The sequence below is a fragment of the Mesocricetus auratus genome, unplaced genomic scaffold (genome assembly GCF_017639785.1).
Source record: "Mesocricetus auratus isolate SY011 unplaced genomic scaffold, BCM_Maur_2.0 Super-Scaffold_100007, whole genome shotgun sequence".
NCBI lineage: Eukaryota > Metazoa > Chordata > Mammalia > Rodentia > Cricetidae > Mesocricetus > Mesocricetus auratus.
In genome coordinates, this window is record NW_024429191.1 from 87709044 (window position 1) to 87727971 (window position 18928).

At 40.3% G+C, this 18928-nt stretch overlaps 1 long non-coding RNA gene across 1 annotated transcript; it reads left to right on the forward strand.

Moving 5' to 3' along the window:
* Positions 1-289: 289 nt before the first annotated feature.
* Positions 290-18303, forward strand: LOC121141547. The gene is made up of 3 exons (XR_005878483.1): positions 290-368; positions 12752-13075; positions 17399-18303. It is a non-coding gene; the product is annotated as an uncharacterized LOC121141547 (long non-coding RNA).
* Positions 18304-18928: the final 625 nt, after the last annotated feature.

The window sequence follows — 18928 nt, forward strand, 5'->3', positions numbered from 1 at the left end:
ATTGCTTTATTGCTGAATTCACTTGCTACCAAAGGACTTAAAAAAAAAACACATACAAGGCTGAAGCCCACAGAAGCTGTTATGCCAATGGTATTGTTCATTCAGTTAAAAGAAAGGTCATATCTTTCTTGCTTTATTCAAAGGGGAGGAAGCTGGCTTCCTTCCAGGTGGGATATCCTGATTGGAAGTTAACTCTGACACTGGGCTTTGCTCTTTCCTTGTGATCGTTTTGATACAAGTTCCTTAGAGAGCGTGGTGTCTACACGTGCTGGTTTGCACACATGATACACTGGATCCAGGTTAGTCATCCACTGTGACTTCAGAGTTCCAGGAGGAAAGAGCCTGAGAAACTTGGAAGTTCTTTCCTGGTAAGTCTATATCAAAGATCAGCGTCTGCCTCAGGAGTGGCTGCTGTATTAACTATCCACGATAGTAACAATGAGTGATACATTTTCACAAACTCTTTAGTGCCTGCCAGCCGAGCACTGAGCGCTATGCAATACGCTTAGGTCAAAGTCCTTGTTAGACCTTTTACAAAGTCTTTCAAATAATATCTTACATTCTTGAAACTCTTCACAGTGGATCAGATGTTTTCATATGATGGGGTCATGCATGGCGTGTGATCAGACTGGAGGGTCCTTTGACATTTTTACCTGTGTTTGAATAGTGCCCAGCTTTCTTCAGTTTCATTGATTTCTGGTTTCGTTTGCGACAAGGCCTCTCTCTGTAGTCAAGCATGGCCTGGTCTTCACAGTGACTTTCTTGCTTCACCCCTTGAGTGTTGTGATCACTGTTTTACGTTTATTTATTTTCACATTTTATTCTTACTTTTAGTTATGTGTTCATGTGTGAATTTGTGTGAGTTTATTATGCACGCAGGTATGAGTGTCCTTGGAAGCAAGGAGATGACATCCCGTCACCAGGAGGTGGAGTTACAGATAATAGTAACCCTGCTGATGTGGTGGGTGTTAGGGACTGAACCCATGTCCCATGAGGAGCAGTGTGTGCTCTTAATTACCAAGCTATCTCTCCAGCTCCCATTTTATGTTTATAATTTAAATCCTTACTTTTTTTTTATTAAAAGAGGCAAACTCAAATCTTGGATTACTTAGGAGCTACAGTAAAGTAAAAGATATAGTTGGTATTTATGACACATTTAAATAAAGATAAGATATAAATGTCCAAACTCATAGCAAAATACACTTTTACTCACTGCCTGTCCCCTGTCGATCTTGGGTTAGAAAATCCCCCAACTGTCTTTCATGCATGACTGGAAGTATAAGATGCAGTATCCTGGCTCAAATCCAGTGCAAAGGGGAATTTGAAGAGTGGCTCACATGTTTGTAATTTTCCAGTCTCAGGCACATACTTCCTATCCTGGCCATTTGTGTTCCCTCGGAGTAGCTAGTAGCACAGGGCAAGCATTTCTTGCTGCTTTAAAATCACACAGTACTTTGGGATGTTTCTTGATGAAAAGTTCAAGGAGACAGTTTTGTAACCATGTATTGTCACTAGTGCATTCTAGACTTACTAGGTTGTGTTAGTACGATTTGCACTATTGGCTTGCTCAAGGGAACACTGAATTGTTGATGCTGTCACTCATTCCACTACGGCTAAACTTAGCAAACCGGAGTAAATAAAATGGTGTAGGTTTTTGCTTTAGATCCTACTTTGGGAGTGGCAGGGTTCTCTTTAAGTGTTATAGAGAGATATGTCAAGTTCCCTGAAGAGATGCTGGTGTTGAGAACTACTACAGGGAACTTTAGAGAGCATGAGGTCTTGAGAAGGTCTTTCAACAAAACAATGGTTTGTAGAACCAGCAGAAAAGCATTTTGGTTGATGAGAGTGGGTGATTCTTATAGGGTCTAGGGGATAACTGGTTAAAATGAATTAAACAGTTTACTCCATTTGATCCTACAGGCTAAAAGTAGTAGTAGGATCTAGAGATGCAACATAGTATGTGATTACTTGCTTAGCCCCTGACACCAAAATGAATCAGTGAGTCACAATTCTTGGCATGATGCTGCAATCCTGCAATCTTAGAACACAAATGGCCGAAGCATGAGGATCATGAGTTCCGGGACAGCCTGGGTTTTGTAGTGAGACTATGCCACAAACAAACAAGCAAGCAAACAAATAAAATTAATACTTAAAAGTCCCAGTTAGTTGTGTAGTGATACATTTTTTTATGAAAATATCTTTTGACTTCAAAGTATCTGATGGATCTTTAAGTTAATATTATGCTTTGTGATCATTTAAGATTATGTACTTAGCTTGCTATCCTACTGTATATGCATGACTGTTAAGTTTAACCTGCCTTTTAGAGAACAATGTAGCCAACCTTGGATTTCCCATATAATTGTTTTTTTTTATGACAAAGTTAAACATAGCTTTACTCTTATATATTCTTCCATGCTCCTGACCCAGAATGACGTGTGTATGTGTGTGTTAAGGTAAACATCTGCTGAAGGCAGACAACAGTTTGGAAACAACCTTAATAAATATCAACAACATGCAGATACATGTAAAAAAAAGTCCCAGTTAAATGCTAAAGAGAACTCTCTCAAGAAGAGAGACACCACATGTGGTGTGACAGCCTCCCCATGGGTGTCTGGTGGGATGCTCATTGTGAGAGGCCACCTTTCTCAGAAGAAAACATTGCAGTGATGCCTGGTCAAAGGCACCTCAGAGGAGCTGGGGCATTTATACAAGCAGGATGTCTGTAGTTCTCATTGTAAGAACTCACGAGCAGCCCTGGGATTCCTGATGACTACACAGAATCCCAGCATTTTTGCCACATCATCTTATCCTTGTAGGTGGTCCATGCTTCTTGGGCATTTGAGTTTTCTCTTCATATTCTCATAATACACACATGTATTAAAAACTGTAGGTAGAACATCTGATAGCTCTCAAAGCTCTCTAGTATCGATATCTCTGGAACCACTTCGTGTTTTAGGTTGCTGTGCCCCTTCTGATGGAGGTAATCTCTGTATGCAGTCACTTTTCTGGAAGTGGATGCTTAGGCCTTACTGATGTTACTTGTCTGATAATAATACTGTAGAGATTAGTTGTTTGCTGGGACAGAACAGAAATGTTACACTAAGAATTTTTGAGGTTGGTTGGTTCATTAGCAAGATCAAGACTATGAACTACATCAAACAACCTGTGCTTACATGAGTAAATGTGAGAAATCAACATTATTCTTGCTATGTAGAGATAAATGGCTCATCTACTGTACTGAAGGACCTATGTGCTACCAAGAATTTGTATTTGTTCTATGGAGAGATTGTATCAACGTTTTAATGACTTCCCTCTTCATTTACTAAAATTGAGATAAAAATAAATTTCAAGATATATTTTAGACTTTACGAGGTCATTCTGTGACATATACACCCTCATTATGTCTCAGTTTCTTGTAAATTAGCAAGGAATAATCTATACCTTACAAACCAAGTGTGGGTGTTTATTTCTATTTTTTGACTGAAAAAATTCATGTAGTATATTTTGGTCATGTGTTCCCCTCCCCCAGTTCTTCCCAGATCATCCCTATCCCCCCACCCACCCAACTTTATGTTCTTTCTCTCTTTTTAAAACCAACAATCAAAAGCCAAAAACAAACAAGAAATACCCCACCTCCACTCACAAACATAAACACAGAAATAAAAATAAACAATCAAAAGACCAAACAAGGCAAAAAACAAAACAAAACTCAAACAAAGCATAATGAGACAAAAAGGCTACACAAATACCATTGTGTTCATTTTGCGTTGGTCACTTACTGCTGGGCCCACTGAAACTCTGTTGCAGAAAACTAATTTTTTCCTTTGCAAACAGGTATCAATTGTGGATAGTTTCTTGGTTATGGGTGGGAGCCGGTGCCTACTTCCCTCTCTTAGCTCTGAGACCCCATCTGGATTGAGCCTATGCCAGCCCTATGTATTGAGCCAGTCTCTGTGAGTTCGTATGGGCATCAGTCCTCTTGTCTCTGGAAGACACTGTTGCTTTGGAGTCATCCATCACCTCTGGCTCTTACCATCTCTCTGTCTCCTCTTCTGCCTAACTTAGTCAGCCTTGAAGGGTAGGAGTTTGATGAAGACATCCTACTTAAGACTTAGTACTTTTAATGACGATGTTGCCTTCCTGTTCTGTGAATGAAACTTGGTGGTATTGGCTCTAATACGTGCACACCATCTTATTTGCCATTTTAAGGGTCAATTTTAGGAGAATAGAGAAATTTTCAGAGGGTGAGAACATGAGTTCAGTTCCCAGTGCCCAAAATGGGTGGTTCACAACTGCCTCTAGCTCCAGAGGCAGGAGGATCTTTTGCTCGTGGCTTATGTAGGCAGCTGAACATACAACACACACACACACACACACACACACACACACACTCATAATTAAAAAATGATAGAAATAAACATATTTTTTAAAAAGTAAATTTCACTCCAAAAACCATCAAAAGAGCAAATTCAACTAAAGGGTAGAAGTGATTTTATAATATTCTTGGAACATAAAGAATTGACTAGCAGAAATGACCAGGGTAAAAAAAAAATCTCTTTATCGACAGGCTGTAAAATGTCATATGCTTGTTTTCTTGTTTAGCAGAAAGGGAAACTTTATTTAAGACCAAGTAAGATTATTAAAGGTAGCATTTTTTCTAGGATGATCCATATAGGAAAACAAATTTCATTTAGGGTTCTTTCTCATTATAAAATAGTGTTAGGTGTTTCACAAGAAATGGAAAATACTTGCTTTGTTGTCATGAGGTTGGTTACTGATTCCTTTTGAAATAGAATAAAGGATTTGACTTAGGGTATGTGAGAGGGAAGAATATGGGGACTGGCTAAAAATTGACTTTCTGTAGCTATCTAAGATGGTAGAGTTTATTTGGTTTGCCTGGTCTGTTTTGGAGTGGGCTTTCAAATTTGACACTCAGAGAGATAACAGACTTTCTTGGAAAATTGGTGATGATGTGTGGCGAATCTGCTTATCTGGGAAAGGAGCTATGCATTTGAAGGGTGCTGTGGAGTAAATCCTTCCGGTAGTATAGTTTAGATTGTACTTTAGCTTCCTGAGTGATGCTGGAAATCTTAACATCTCGGGGAAACTTGCGTAGATCCTCGTGAGTTAGAGACTTTGTCCCTGGCAGAGAGGTAAGGGATTTCCAGGTACTCAGGCATAGGAAATAGAACATCTTGCTCTTACACGACTGAAGTCCACATTGTGCAAGGGAATCAGCCTTATTCCAAAAGCTTTTGCTTAACTGAGAATCTGAGCAAGGGGCATGAGACTACCTGAGATTTACTTTCTACTTACAAAGGGAAGAGGATTCTACTTTGCCACCTCACAGGCAGGCAGTCAGTATTTTAAATTGTGCACATTCCTTTTTGGGATGTAAAAATGAACAATCAGAAGTTTTTAAATAAGAATTATCAAAATAAAAAAGAAAATTTCTTAGCCCACCCCACCCTTCTCTGGGCAAGACTTTCCATTTCTCTCTACCTAAAATCCCCAAATCAGATAATATTCATGTTTGTGTCCTGTCTTCCCAGAAACCTCTGCTAATTTGGAGCTCTGGCCTTGGGCTTGCTCAGACTTGACTCTGTGCCCATTCCTCTTGACTGTGTTCTGGATCCCCATTACAAGCTAGCACTTTTGATTTGTTAGTGCTTTTGCTTTCAGCCTTTCTAGACTTGCTCATGTCCCTCCAAAAGCTCCATTACATCCAAAGCGCGCATCCCTGCTCCCTTGTCTGTTAACTTCGATTCCTATTTCTTGTCTTGGCATCATTTTGGTGACCACTATTCTCACCCTATGTTTTGGATTCTGTCTTCTTTCATCAAATACCTTAGCAAACTGTGAGCCGGAACAAGCCCCACATTCTTTAAAAACACATTTTAAGGTTTATCTTGTTTTATGTGTGTGGGTGTTTTCCCTGCATGCCTGTATGTGTGTCATGTGCATGCCAATTGCCTGCAGAGGTCAGAAGAGGGTGTTGAATCCTCTGGGACTGGAGTTACGATGGTTGTGAGCTTCCATGTGGCACTGGGAACTGAACTTGGGTCCTTGACAAGGGCAACCAGTACCCCTAACCACCGAGCTACCCCTACAGCTTCAACCCTGCCCTTCTTTGAGGTGCCTTTGTCCAGCATTTTATCACAGCAACAAGAGAGAGAGACGCTCTTTCACTTGGAGGTCTGCCCACAGTACAGTGAAAGAAATACTGAGAGAGAAAGGGAGGGAAAGGCAGAAATAGAGAGACAGAGAACGTGACAGGAAGAGGGAGATGGCGGCAGAGAGACACAGAGAGACTGACAGCAGAGAGAGACACAGAGAGACTGACTGGGCGGGGGAGGGTGAGATGAGATCGAACTCAGTGTATAAGGGCATTTGCAATCCAATCCTTTAACGGACTTGACATCAGGTCCCCAACTGGTAAAATATGATAAATACTAACTTAACTGCGTGATCTGTGTCCTTGGATGGTTGTGAGTCCAAATTAGGATGTTGCTATAAGCACAATGTAAGCGCTATCTGAATAAAAAAAAATCACCGTTATACTCATCAAAACCCATGTACGATGCGTTTTCATTTTTTTTCCACCTTTGCTTCCTATAAAATAGAAAATCACCAAATGAAGACCTCTGTATCTTTAGAACACTGGCTGGCGAATCACAGATTTTTGTCTCCGCTAATGTGACAATCGAAAACAAAGAGAAAGAAATCCATTTCTATTTTAAACTCAAAGCCAATCACCCAAAACCTGAAAAACACAAATCAAATTTAGGTCCTTCCGATCTCATGCCCAAGCCCAAGCTGTGGGCTTTCCTAGAGGTGGCCTGCTGGGAAAGTGTCTGGGCTCTCCGCCCAGGCTCCTTCCAGTGGCTTTTTCCTCTCCCGCCCCCCCCCCCCCCCCCGCGCCTGCTCCACCAGCACACCTGTTTGCCTAGATCCTTCCTCTGCCCGGGCTTCTTGACTCTGGTCATGGCCACCTGTTAAGGATGACGCAGATACCGCCCTACGCACATCCTTGCCTTGTTGCTGTCTTCAGGATCCCCAACTGGGCTGATTCACCTCACAGGTGGTTATTTTTAGCCTTTATCTCTTAGGGGTTCTGTTTTCTTTCCGCCACCTTTTGACCTGGTAGCTGGAAATAAAGTTTGCCTTCCATAAAGACGAGAAAGTTGTCAGCCATTTCCTTCCTGCCTGCATGAAAGGACCGGCCAGGAGAGGGTGGGAAGTGGCTGGAAGCCTCGATCCCTTAGTTCTGAAAACTCACGCCCCTCAGAAGTGACTCTGCAGCCAGCTGTGTACATCGCCCAGAGCCGTTGCCTGGAGCAGGCAGCTGGCTTTTCAAAGGGTCTTGAGGATGTTCAGGGAACGAATACGATTTTTTTTTTCATCTTCTTTTGATCATGATTACTAAAGTCAAACGTCTGAGTATTTGGACTTCTGATTTTTTTTTTCTTCTTTGAAATAATTTTTAAAAGGGAGTAACCAATGAATATGTGGCTGGTTTAAGGTGCATTCCGTGAGATGGAACACATCCTTGGGTGGCCAAGAACCTGAGACTAGACAGGCCAGGGACCTAGCAGAAAACCAGACACTACTGTTCTGTTAAAGGAACATAAAAGGAATAAAAGGACTCTTAATTACACTCTGCTGTACTTATAGACCAGTGTCTTGCTCAGCCATCATCAGAGACGCTTCCTCCAGAAGGAGATGCGAACAAATACAGAGACCCACAGTTGAACACGGTGCAGAGAGAGAGGGAGGGAGGGAGGGAGGGAGGGAGGGAGGGAGGGAGGGAGGAGAGAGAGAGAGAGAGAGAGAGAGAGAGAGAGAGAGAGAGAGAGAGAGAGAGAGAGAGAGAGAGACTCAGTTCTAAATGGGATGTCTCCATTAAATCCCTCCCTTTAAAACCCTTCCCTTTAGGGATCAGGGAACCCTGTGGAAGTGGAGGCAGAAAGATTATCAGAAATGGCAGGATGGAGGACATCAAGGAAACAAGGTCTTCTAAGGACATCAGGACTGCCACATATGAACTCACAGAGACTGTGGCAGCATCCACAGAGATGCACCAGGTGGGGGTCCTAGAATGAAAGAAGGGGACATCCTCCCCCATCCCTAACCCAGAAGCTGTCTCCAACTGATAACTACTTGCAAATGAAAACTTAGTTTTCTCCAGTGGAGTCTCACTAGGTATACAAACCACTCTTAAGACCAAGACTATGCCCAGTAGTAAATGGTCAAGACCCCTGCCCAGCGGAAGATGGTCAACACAAAATGAACTCTATGGCATTTTTGGAAGTTCTTTGTCTCATAATGCTTTGTCAGGGCACTTTTCCTTACAGGTCCTTTGTGTATATATTATGGCTTTGATTTTGTGTTTTTATGGGATTTCTGTTTGTGTGAATGTGTGTGACTCTGAGTCCATATGCCTTTATTGTGCATTTTTCTTTGACTCTTTTCTTCTGTTTGCTTGTTTTATTCTATCCCAGTCTGTTTTTGTCTTATCATTTTTATTATTATTTCTTAGAAGCCTGCTTATTTTCTAATGAGAGAGAGAATGAAAAGGCGTGGATTGGCATAGATGGAGAGGTGGGGAGCATCTGGGAAGAGCTGGGGGAGAGGAGAAATCATCAGAATATATTGTATGAGAAAAATCCATTTTCAATAAAAAAAATAGAGAAAGAGTTCACAGGTGGGACTTAGGCTAGTTTAATGATGGAGTGTTTGTCTAGAACATGTGAGGCCCTGGGCCATCTCCAATACTAACAAGCAACCAACCAACCAACCAACCAGTCAATCACCTAACCAATCAATCAATTAGTTAATCAATCAATCAATCAATCAAACGGTATTCATAGGAAAAAGTCATTTTTGCTTTTTCACATGAGATCATAAAAATGTAGCTCATCAGGCAAGACATTTAGTTTCTGTTATGGGAAAGCATTTGGAAAACTGGAAAAGTCTAGGTATATTAAAGGCTTGAAAAATGTGGCTTTATTTTCTCCTTTCTGGAATACCAAATAGAATAGAAAACCATAAACAAGGGTGTGAACAATATACAGGGGCCTGGCATCTTATTCAACAGGAGAATCCAGTCATAAAGCACTTAGTTGCTTACTGCTAATTTTAGAATGTTATCAGGGTTGTTGCTACTAATTTTCTTTAAAAATTGACTTAACAAACATTTATTTCAGTGTGTGTGTGTGTGTGTGTGTGTGTGTGTGTGTGTGTGTGTGTGTGTGTGTATGGTGTCTAGGGAGGCCAGAAGAGGGTACCAGATTCCATGAAATTAGCAGTACAGGCAGTTTTAGGTTGTCTGACGTGGGTGCCGAGAACTGAACTCAGGTCCTCTGCAAGAGCAGCGCCTTCTCTTAACCTCTGAGCCATCTCTCCAGCATCCATGGCATGTTTTTTTTTTTAATGCCATTTTCTCAGTGAAACTTTCTATTACATAACTTTCAGATTAGATCCTAAATGTCAAGCTGCTGGCCCAGGATAGACACATTAAATATTTTTATTAAAATAGAGTTGATAAGTGAAATTTGTCTAAATTTGTAGTGTGTAGCATGATAATTTTGATAATTGTGAAGTTGTCAAGTCAGACTAATGTATTGGTCACTTCACATACGTATGACTTTTGTTACGACATTGACAGTCATAGGAATTTTCCAGTAAACAATGTATGAACAATAGTGACCCATCTTCAGAAAGATAAGCAGTTTGTAGGGCCTCCACAAACAGGTAAAAGTTTCCATGTTCTCAAACCCTTGCAACTAGAGAGTTTGTTTTACTAATATTGCCCTAGCATCGTCATTGTCTAGTATGTGCGTCCTTCAATATGTTTCTCAACTACTCACATCAGTCTTTAATGAGGTGCTTATTTTTCATTTTAGTTTTTTCCTATATGGTATCTTCAACTATTTTTCTATTGCTGTTATTTTTTTATTTACTTATTGCTTTTATATCTATACATATCTTTCTAGATTGTCTTTCAGACTCAAGACATGAGTCTTGTTTGTTGGTTTTTGTTTTTGCCCGATTTATTTTTTTCTTAGTTTTTAAGTAGCCAGCCCCCCTTTTTCCCATTGTGGTTTCTGCTTGTTTTGTTTCTCATTGGACATCTCTTTCTGCAGCCTGCTTCTAGGCAGGCTTTGGAGCTATCAGGACAGACACCGAGAGCCGGGACAGCTGTCCAGTTCTGTTAGTGGGATGGTAGCGCTCATCTCACAGTGCTGCGTGGGGGTTGGAGGAGCTTGGGATACAGGGCTCAGCACTGGGTTCACCCAGGAGGAGAAAAAGTTGCTTATTTCCCTTTCTCATCTTCAGTATGAACACAATCCTGAGTTGACGCAGGTCCTTGAAACAAGAAGACCGGGGCTGGTCCTGTCCTGCTTCCTATTTGTAAACTCTTCCTAGAGGAGGGGTTTTCAGGAGACTAAATGGGCACTGACACCCCATCCATCTATTTCTTTTGCTTTGGATGTATTTTTTGTTAAAGAAAGAAGTAACTTGCATTCCTATGTCTTCGTTACATTATACATTATGGAAAAAATAACTGGCTTTATGGTAAGATAAGCATTTCCTCAAGGGGTAGAGCTAAAATATTGGGGTGCTGAGATGAAAGAGTGGGGTTTTCCTTGGGACTTCTTTAAATGAAAACTTTTTGAGAGGTTTCTTATCATTTCTACGCTTAGCTAATGAAGGAAAGATTCGGTCAGTATTAAAAAAGCAGTGATAACGATTGCCCACATTTCATCAGCACGCTCATATCTTGAGCTGCTTTTTGGGGACACAGGCAAAGACAGGCCATTAGGAACATTTTGCAGCCCCACCATCCAACATCTTCCTTCATGTGTTCCTGCTCTTCATTAAGTATTGATGTTTTACCGTCATCTCTTTACAAAGAAGGTGAGTTTCCAAGGAAGCCTATTCTCAGTAAATTCTGACTCACTCCTCAAGGGTGTCTGCATTCATAAAGTAACAGCAAGCATACAGCCAGTGAACCAGGTAATCTATGAAAGAGATGGTCATCCTTGCTTTCCTCATCAGAACACCCAAAATCTGCCTGGTTATTTCAGGCTGAATTATGCAGAAATGATAAATGAATCACATCTAAGTCATTCTGATGTGATGAGATGATGACAGAAACACAGTCTGTATTTTAAGACTCCATTCTCTATGGTCACAATCTGACAAGCTAACCTATGGATATTAAGCTTTGTAAAATAACTCTATTTCCAATTTCTTGATGATCTCTTACTTATTATGTAATGCAATTAGATTTCACAAACTTGCAAATACATTTATTAGGGGGTTTTAGTGTTTGTCTGAGTTCAACAAGCCTCTTATCCAAGACTTTCAAGCAAGCGAGAGAAAATGCATGCATTTTCATGAGCCATTTTGCAGTTTTGGGATGCAGGATATAATTTAAAATAGCATTTTGATTTAATTTAATTTTGGAGTTCTGATAATGTTCTTGATGACCTCTGTGTATAGGAGAAGCCAGGGCCAAGAACCTGTTTTTTTTCCGGCTTGCAGACGTCAGATTGCTTCCTTTCACACCTTGGAATGTCAGAAATTTATTAACTTCTTTTTTGAGGAGATGTTTTTCTCTTAGAGCATGTTGATTTTAAGAGGGGTGTTCTGTTTACCTGTTGTTGAGTACTTTTCCAAACTCACTCACAATTAAGAATAAAAAGCAGAGCTGGCCATTGTTGTGACCTGTAGGCTTTGCAGCTGGCTGGGACTATTGACTCTCTAGAAGCTGGCATAGCACCTTTGGATGCGGGGAGAGCCAGTCCTCAAGCAGGAAGCTTCAAGGTCAGTTCCAATTTGATTCCTCCAAGTCCTGTGTCTGAAGTGTGTGGCATATTCAGCAATGGGGTCTTAATGTCAAGTTCTGGGAGGCAATTAAGGGCAAAGGCAATAACCTGTATTGTTTGAGGAATCTCTTCGACTGCCCTGATCAAAAACTTAAAGGGAGGTTTCCTGTGCCTGATATTGGGGTCTGTGTTAGATAGTCTTTCTGACTTTCACAAGGGCATTGTCACTTCAAGAGGTACAGTTTTACACACACACACACACAAACACCCTATGCGTTTTTAAGTAAACATAAAATACTCTTTCTCGCCGGGTGGTGGTGCGCACGCCTTTAATCCCAGCACTCGGGAGGCAGAGGCAGGCGGATCTCCGTGAGTTCGAGGCCAGGCTGGACCAACAGCCTCCAAAACAATACAGAGAAACCCTGTCTCGTAAAATCAAAAAATAATATACTCTTTCTCTATGATCTTTTCAAATATTCTTAGTGTTATTTATTGTTCATCTCTTCCTCTGTATTACCCTTTCTCCCCCACCTTAGAGTTGAAGTTTCCCACCTATTTCTCCTTTCATAGCTCCTGTGTCCTGATACGCCCCCTCTTAAGCTTCTCTTCCGTCATGGTCTTTTTTGACTTAGTTCTGCAGTTGCTTCAGGTTGTCTACTTAAATCCGAAGCCAGCTTGATGAGACATCACCAGTGGTGCAGTAGTGGTACTTACGTCATGGGGTAACCAATAGCTATCTCATTGGACTTAAGGTTCACTCAAGAGGTAATAATTCACGTCTGGATTTGTAAACATAGCTAACTACCTGTGGGAATTAAGGCCATGGATACTAACGGAAAACCTATGGCTACCACTGTCTTAAACTAATATAATTTTTAGCTGCATCTCTCACCCATCATCGAATACTCTTTTTGTAGCAGATGGAGACTACTAAAGAAATCCACAGAGGGTCAAATGCAGAGAACAGCGGACCACCGGGTGCATAATATCAACTGAAGCATCTACAACACAACCCTTAGAATGGACGCTCAGGGAAATGGAGCTAGTGTAAGAGCCAAAGGACTAGGACCCCTGATGGCGTGGAAGCTACAACCATGGAATCAAGACAACACGGCTGCCTAAACAAGGCTAACAGAGTGACAACACCAGTTGACATGACAGCATGAGTGGGGAGAACCATCACAAGGCCCCACCCCTAGAAGAAGAGCTACGGGCATTCGGTAGCTGAGACAGGATCTTTAGTAAGTTACACAATCTCACGCCGTCATTCCTAAATGCAAATGCCTACAAACAACGCGAAATGGACTCAGCAAAATGTAGCGATGCATGTATATACATATATACTTGAAGTGTATTTGTGCATTTACTTGATATATACACATATATTTATATTAAAGTTGTATATAAATACATAGAAACAAATATATGTATTACTTGAAAAAGAATTTGACTACAAATACGGAAACAGGAGGAGTTGGAAAGGGGAGAGGATAGGGTGGAAATAATGTAAATACAGTACTCATGTATGAAATTGTCAAAAAACTTCAAAATTAAAAAAAAACAACAAATGCCCTTACCCCTTTAATCCCTCCAATTAAGCAAAAACAATATAGTCAACATTAGCCATCATTTCTGCCACAAAGAAAATAATTTTGTGAAGCGTTTTTTAAGGACTAGAGATTTAGTGGCAAAATTAACTGAGGTATTAACAGGATCTGCACAGGTCTAGACCAGGCAAACGGATGCCCTAATTAGCTTATTCATCATGTGTCATGCAGAAGCCTGGGTGCATATTCAATTCTACTCCATTTTAATAGTGGTTTTGATGGAATACTGCACGGGTTTTACTAAACAAAAGCTACTTTATCATCTAGCTATCATAACTATCTATTCATCTATCATCTATATCTATCTATCTATCTATCTATCTATCTATCTATCTATCTACCTACCTACCTACCTACCTCCCTAGTAAAGATTATAGTTTCAATGCTTGGCAATCTTTGTGTTTATTCCTACAGATATTGAAAGGCCTAGACTGCCCCAAGGTCATGAGTGAAAAGAAAAAAATTGTAGAGGCAATTTGCCTGCAGAGTTAGGCATTTTGCACACACTTTATAGTGGCGAGAATATATAAAAATACAATTTTGCTTCTAGGGCATTATTTAAAGTTTTTTTCCTGTGAAAAAGTCAAAATAAGTTTTACATAAGTTGGTCTGTGCAAGGTAGATAGCCCAGAGGGGACTGTCCCATTTTCTCCCTCAGCTGTCATTTTCGTCTTGTCACTTCAGCCATTCCCCTACTTCTCAAACACTCCTTGTATTCCAGGTAAGTGGGTTTCTTCCACAATTCATTTCCTCAGCTTTGTAAAGTATGGTTTTCTTGGGTGTTCCACATTCAGTAAACACCTAATAAACAAATTGCCCGATGAACAACATTGCTAGTCAAATTGTCCCTGAGAACATTCTGCATGTCTGGCTAATAGTGGGTATGTACCAAGCAATGACCATAACTCATGGATATTTGTGCCCTTTGACATGTAAAGTCCTTTTTGGGGTAACTTTTTCAGACTCGAAGACAAATAAAACAGTAATATCCATTAGGGATATTAGAATTTTACAAGCATTTATTTGTCTTCTCTTTCTCTGAAATCTTTGGAAGTCGCAAATGCATCTTTTGTCCCCAAATGTTTTTGTACATGTTTTCTAAAAAATTACACTGCAGTTAAAAATTTGGTAATTAACATTCATTTAATAGTAGCATTTAGTCTAGCGGTTGGCAAATATACCTGGCTTACCATCTGGTTTGTAGATTTATTGAAGCACATCTATGCTGTATTTATGACTGTTCGTCAATGACTGCTTCTTGTTTGTTTGTAAGTAAAGCTTTATTAGTACACAGCCATGTGCATTTGTTTACAGGTTGTCTATGACAGTCTTTTCTTAGGATAGCAGAATTAAATGGCTTTGACAAACACTTTTTGGTCTGCAGAACTGAAAAGATTTACTATCTGATCTAGAGGAAATGTTTTCAGTCCCTGATCTATTCAATAGGTCTTAAAATTTCATTATTTTTCCCAATAATATTATCTATTGCAAAAGAGGAAAATAAATTCTAGTTTGGCATCCTACCTGAATCACGTATTATGGTCATTTGCTAAGTCTCTTTATTTTACTATAAAATAATTCTTCAGCTTTTTTTATTGCTCATTACCTTGACACTTTGGATACATACAGATAATTTATTTTACACATTATATCTCAGTTCAAGCTGTATGATGTTTGCATTTACACATGCATTTTAGGCACATGGTGTGTACATCCTACCAAGAGGCACTGCTCTTAGCTTCATTATCACTTTTGATACTTTTCATCTGTTTGCTTAGGGTGGCATATCATTTTTTTTCTCACTGTTGATTGCCTTATTTCCCATTTTCTAAATAAGCATCATGCAGGAAAATTGCTTTGAGTTTGTGTGATTATTATTTTTTGTTTCTCATCAAATTTTTCCAGTGTGGTTTTAGCATCCACTGTAATCCACTTTTATAAGTATTATTATTGTGGTGGGTGCCAAAGCAAATTTTAAGACTCATTTATCCTCTGCATTTATTTTACAATTCTGTGTGTGTGTGTGTGTCTGTCTGTCTGTCTGTGTCTTTCTGTATGTGTGTCTGTGTATGTATGTAAACATGTTCATGTATGTGTGTTTATACGTGTGGAGTCCAGAGATCACACCCCACTTAATATTTTGAGGCAGGGCCTCTCACTGAACCTGGAGTTGCTGATTTAGCTGGACCATTTTGCCAGCAAATCCCTAAAAGCTGAGATTGCCGGTGTGTACGGCTGTGCTGACTTTTTTTGGTGTGGATTCTCTCAGATCAAGCTCCAACCCTCACGATTGTCTGATAAGCCCTTTATTTGCTTTGCCATCTCCCCACTATTAGCAACAATTTTTTATGAAGCTCTCTCTCTCTCTCTCTCTCTCTCTCTCTCTCTCTCTCTCTCTCTCTCTCTCTCTCTCTCTCTCTCTCTCTCCCATCTCATGGATTTAAAAATTTAACTTTGTGGTTTATACAATGTAACGTTGATGTCTCAAAACCTTCAGGATAACTTTTGCTTGTGTGTGTGTGTGTGTGTGTGTGTGTGTGTGTGTGTGTGTGTGTGTATGTGTGTGTGTTTAGGGGTGTGTGGCTTGTGTGTATGTGTAACTTTCAACTTTAACAATGCAATGACTTCTTAGGACTGACTTGATATTCTGGGGACAGGCTGCTTCTTTAATATTTATGTATAGCTTTTTAGCACCAACCCTGTAGATTTTAGGCACTCAATTTTTAAAAATGCACCCCAAGTCAAAGGAATAAATCTGTAAGTGTGGAACAGTAGGACTTACTTGCCTTTTAATAAACTAGATTTTTCTTGACTACTTTTGAAAGGTCTTTATTCAAAGCACCACTCTCCTTAGATGTATTTCAGTTCTAGCTGAGCAGGAAGGGGTCCAAATTCCCTTTTAATCTAGAAATTTCTTATTTTTTTCCTGGTACTGAAAAGTAATCACCCTTAGGGATTTCGGAAAAGATTTTTAACATGAGTCCAGGAAATCCAATTCAGTTTAAAATCAATTCTTTGTGTTTTTTGAAAGTCTATTTTCTGAAATCTATAAAAACTACTCCCAAAAATAATTCTAGGAAATGGAACCTCTGCGTTGAACACCCTTTTACCTGGTTTTCCCCTCTAGTTGGTCAAAACGGGAAGAACTACTGTTCACACTGCTCTGGCGATGACTGAGATTCGCCCTTACAGTCCGTGAACTTTCTGGGGTGGAATGAGTCTGCCTGGGAACTTCGGAGTCCTTGCTGCAGACCCCCTGTCACCGGAAGGAAGTCATGAGTAGCAAAGAGGAAGCAGCTAAGCCTGGTTTAGAGGAAGCATAGCTGGTGTTATTTTCCCAATTCCTAAATCAAGTCTTTGCTTTACCGTCAATAACTAATAATCCAGAGGATACATCCTTGGTAATGCAATGCATTTCCTTAAGACTTGACCTCTGAGACAAGCTGCCTTTTTTGTTGTTGTTGCTGCTAGCAGGCATCAAAGTATGTTACAGGAACTCAGCTTACCTCACTCTTACTGCTGTGAGCTCCCCAGTGTGAGAGTGAACTAGGCAGAGGATCTTCTAGGCTGTGTGTCATGGCAGCCCTGAGCTGGGGTGTAGGTGCATAACGAAGCAGCCTCATGTTCTGATTACCTAATCAGTTGTCATTGAATCTTGGAGCAAAATTGGTCCCCTGTGCCTATTTGGGCATCGAGTAATTATTGGAGGAGGAGACATTTTCTTTTGAACTATGAATTAAAAGTAATTTGCTCTGGGTATCTTAGTGTGTTGTTTTGGGGAGCAGCATGATAACGATCAGATACCTATGAAGCAATTTTGAAATCACTTTATGGAGTGTCATTGTTACTGCTCTCAGAGTCACTTTAATTGGTTTCTGCAACCTGTGATGGGGAATTCTTTTTTCCATCTCAGGTGCCCAACTCATGCGATTTTTTTCCTTCCCATTTTTCTTCCAGCAACAGCTCCCGTTTCTTTCCTGTGTCCCATGGCCCATCACTCAAATGGCCTTACCAACCAGCGTCAGCCTTGGTACACATGGGAGCTGTGACCTCGTGGAAGATAACCTTTGACAGGCTCTCACCAGTTCTCCAGCATCCAGTTTCACACGGAGGCTGCAGGAAGCTGCTGCCCGCAGACTGAGCCTTGATAACACAAGGAGAACCACCTGGTAACAGCGGCCGCACTTCATCCAGGATGAAAACAGGATCTAAAATATAAACAACATCCTCCCTCCAGAAGCCGGTGCTCAGTTCACTCCCAAGTGTGTTTGACTCTGTTTTCCCAAGAGTCTCATGAGAACCTTTACTGAGGCAGGAAGGTAGGTCAAGACAAGAAGCAGAGTTTCAAGATTTCCGGTGAAAATCATCAAAACATTTTCTTTTTTTTTAAATTGTTGTTGTTGTTGGTGATCTTTTTAAGTTCAGGAGTATGACCAATAATCGTAGTTACAGCACTGAACTTGTTTTTAGATGAATAAAAATTTAGATACCTCAAGTCTGACACCATGCCAAAGGAAATTATGCAAATGGATCAAAGTAAAAAAGGAGAAAGGTTTCTGCTGATGTCGTCTTTCCCAGAGCATTCCTTCGGAAATGGATACTGCTTTGTAACAGCAAAACACGATGTTTATTGTGTTCATTGTTGCTGGCAACGTAGCCAGCGTGTTTCTGCTCATCCCATAAAGTGGATCCTTACATAGAGAGAGGTGAGGGCTCTCTCAGCATCTCCAGTCAGTATGTAATGTTCCCAGGACTAGACTCCAACCAGAGTTTCTGAGAGCTGCAGCAGCGCTTTCTCAGACACTCAGCCTATCCCCACTGTTTTTACTGTAAAAAATACATTTATTATTTATTTGTGCAAATGTGTCTGTGTGTCTGTGTGTCTGCCCTTGGAGTCCAGAAGAGGTTGTTGGATCCCCTGGAGCTGGAGTTATTGTGTGCCACCTGTTATAGGTGCTGGGATCCGAACTTGTGTTCTGTGGAAGAGTGGCAATTACATCTTAACCACTTAACATTTTTTTTAAGCTCCCAGTCTTGGTTTTAGATAGATATTGTATTATGCCCATTATCTTCTTTAATGATCTTATGATTGTGAAATGAAAAGTCATGATCCATATTTTAACTTTATGTATTAAGACTATCAATGTCTCTTCAGTTGAAGAATCATAATGCAAACAGAGTTTCTTGCCCAAAACCCTATGTTCTTATTTGCTACATCATTCCATCATTTATTGAGAGACAAATCTATCCTGCTTTATTGAAATGCACTTGCTTACTGGGATTAATTTGAAAAGTTTATATCTCATCCCATTTCTCACTTCACAAGAGAGAGTGTGGGGGAGTTATCTGATGGTATTAATTTATGCATCCATATAGCAAATGTTTACTGTGCTTTATGAATAGGCTTCATTCTATGAACAAAAGATAAGGGGAAAAGATTGGAAAAACCCTTTTCCCTACAGGATCATATTCTATAGAGTGGTATCA